A 3,546-nucleotide genomic window follows, 5' to 3' on the forward strand; every position below is an offset into this window, starting at 1 on the left:
AAATCACATTGTAACATCCCGGCAGCCAGGCTCAACCATTGCCTCACAGAGCCTATTCTGCAGACTTCTGGGAAGGCAAGGCTGCTAGCGCTTGTAACCAAGGGGCAGGCAGGCCAGGCTGGGTAGGTTGCAACTGTCTATTCAAGCCAGTAAGGGACCCTCATTTCCTAACTGAGGGCATTGGAGCAGAGGCCATGAGGCTACGTTCTAGCCAATGGGGCATGCGTAGAAGTGGCAATGCCTGGAGGCTGGGCAGGAGCACAGCACCGGCCCCTCACTTGCTTTCCTCAGCTGAGCCATCTATGATGACACACAGCGTGGAGGAGCTACTGTATTAGCCCACACCACTTTGCTTCAGCCTGCTTATATAGATGAATGTGACTGTCTACTTCGTTAGGTCACAGAGTTGGAATTTTGCACTTCAGCAGGCTGCCTTGTTTGCTACCTGCTATTAGCAATGGTCTGATTGTGTGCCTACAGGCAGATACTATCTATGTAGGTCTCCATGGCTACATTTTGTTTTGTGATTGCTACCAATGAGCTGTGCAATAACTGATCTTGTTTGCTGATTTGATACACCTGGGAAGAAGGAGCCTTAACTGAGGAATTGTCTCTATCATAATGGCCTGTGAGCATGTCTGTCTGGGTGTATGTGTGTATGTTTGGCAGGGGTGGGGGGCAGATTTCTTAATAGCTTATTGATGGAGAAGGGCCCAGTCCACTGTGGACAGTACTATCCCTGAGCAGGTGGTCTTGGGTTGTATGCTAGTTGCAGAAGCAGGCAGCAAGTCAATAAAGCAGAATGCCTTCACGGTCTCTGCTTCAAACTCCTACCCTGAATTCTCTCAGCGATGGACTGTAGCCTGTGAGAAGAAATAAATCTCTTCTCCCCAATTTATATTTGGCCATGATGTTTAGTATAGCAACAGAAACCAAACTAGGGCAAGCGGGATGGGAACCTTTTGTTCTACGTGAGTAGAAATTACTGAAAAGGAGGCTGGGTTTGTTAGTATGCACCTTTTATTCTGGCACCTAGGCAGAGGCAGGAGGATGGCAAGTTTGAAGCCAGTTTGAGTTGCAAAGCAAGCTGGGGTAGGTGACTGTAGAAGCCAGAGACTCTCGGGGTTCCAGGTGCTCAGGCTGGAGTCTCATCGCCTTGGCCTTTAACTCCTAGCTGCCCAGCTTTGGGAAGCTGTTGTAACCCTGATGGGGTCAGAACTTTCAGGCTGGGGCCCTGCTTCTTGAGGCTTCACAGCTTCTTACCTCTCCACTTGGTCTCTGCTTTATCGTCTCTTTCGGGTCTAGACTAGCCTTTCATGGGCCTTAGCAGTAGGCGCAGCACAGCCAACTCAAGAAAGGAACTGGAAAGCTAATTTATAGCTCTGGAAAGGGGGTGTGGCAAGGCTGCCGGCACCAATCAGAAGCAAGGCTTCATGCAAATGAGTTGCAGTTGCACCAACCACAGCATAGTCTTTCATTCTGTGCCCACCAGCCTATCTGGTGTGGGTGGGCATGGTTACAGGGTAATTAGGAGTGCAGAGAGGCTGGTGAAGGGCAGGAAGTCTCTTGCAAGCTGTTTGAAGCCACTGCGTGGTTGGGATAGTGCCTCGGGAGCCAGCATCATGTTTCTGAAGCCAGCAGCTGACCACAGTACAGTTCCTAAGGTATCCAGGAGGGTTCAAAGCAGTCGGGTGCTGTGAAGGCAATTGGCAACTGCAGGGCTGGCAGTCCAACACATAAGGCAGCCTGGCATCAGGGGACAATGTGACTGCTGTCAACTGGGGAGTCATACCACTCCAACTCCCAGAAACTCGGTTATTTAAAAGAAAAACATTTTTTAAAAAAGGAATGCTTATCACTAACATTAAAAACAAAATACTAGTATTTCACAGTGCTCTGCTTTTAAGCAAAGACCTTGGGGGAGATTTGGGTCATTTTACCTGTTTCATAATCTTCCAGATTCCTCCCCTAATACAAATAATTGCAGGGCCACAGGACTATATCTCCTTCTGCTTTCTTGGCACACAGAACAGGACAAAGACTTCTCTTCTGGCCACAGAAATCACTGAGGACAGAAGGGCACACTTTCATCGTCTCCTGGTCCAACTCAGAGGCTTGCACCCCACTTACCATTGACCTCATAATGCCATGGACTTTCTTACCAACATGTTGTGCAAGGTCTGGCTGCAATCTGGAGCATCAGAAACCCACCCAAAATAGCGTCATTGAGAGGTTGCATGAGGGAGCCCGCAATGGCCCTCTGCGCTCCGTCCTGCATCACCTCGGCCTCTCCTGCAGTGCAGGGTGAGAATACAGGCTCAGGTGAGGACCCCAGGAGTCCATGCTGACTTATAACCACCACCCCACTCCTTGCCTCAAGATGGCTCACAGCTCAGATGGCTAGAATAACCCGGGTGTTGGTGATGTACCATTGAGGGGGAAGAGCATGCCATCCATCCTTGGCCACAGTGGTGCATGTGGACATGGTTTATGTCCTCAGTGTCACCAGCATGACCACAAAACAGACCTCCTTTGTCCCTCCAATGTCCCTTCTATCTGTGGCTGCATTGATTGTTTAGGATGAAGAGAGATTAACCTAACACAGCTGGAAATCAATGTCTCATTTCCCCAGGGCCTGTTTGTCCTCAGAAGGTATATGTGGTCACTGGCAAAGGGCACAGGTCACAAGCTGGTCAGATGGGATGTCCATCTTCTAGCCAGCTGTATTGGTCGCACACAAATGCTCAGTGACTGCCAGCTCCCAATGGACGGAACAGATTAGCTGGCCTAACCCCAGCCAGCCCCCACATTCTGAGACAGTGTCACACCATATGGTATAGGAATCTCTCTTCTGGAAACCTACCTGCCAGCTGCCTCCAGATCTCTGAGGGGCTCCTGGGAGACCCTTGCCCAGTCAGCACCCAGCTATTTTAGTGGAGTCAATAGGATAAGGGCCACTTGGTTCTCACCTTACACTGTGCACAGCTGACCCCTGAAAGTCTTCTTACTGTTCACCTTAAACCAGCTGAGTTGCTGAGGAGGCTAGCCCTCAACAGACCAGGCCAAGACTCCCTGGGGTCAGTCCCGACAGAGCCCACATCTTCCCCTTGTTGTCTGCTCCCAATGACCCTAGAGCCCAGCCTGTGGAGGATGTGCGCCTGGACCCAAACCTGAGAGTAGAACCTGATGGCAGAAATCCCAATTATCCCTGCCTGGAGAAGATTCCTAAGATGTCAAAGTCACAGTGCAGGGAACGAACAGGCCTGCCACCTCCCTGAGGAGGGCCCATAGAATAGATGATTGCCTCGGCAAAAGCAAATGGCAATAACCAGTGGGCATGAGACTCAGGTGGGACCAGACACGGCTGGAGAATGGAAGGTCCAATTAGGGACCTGAGAAGAGCAGAGCCCCAGACTCACTCCCAAGTCCCAGGTCAGCAGAGGAAGACAGGGCCAAATGGTTGAGTTCTTTTTTTCTCTTTTTATTGGCAAAGTAAATATATTTTTTATGAAGGACCAAAGAAAATATACATAATTGTAACATATA

The sequence above is a fragment of the Arvicola amphibius genome, chromosome 2 (genome assembly GCF_903992535.2).
Source record: "Arvicola amphibius chromosome 2, mArvAmp1.2, whole genome shotgun sequence".
NCBI lineage: Eukaryota > Metazoa > Chordata > Mammalia > Rodentia > Cricetidae > Arvicola > Arvicola amphibius.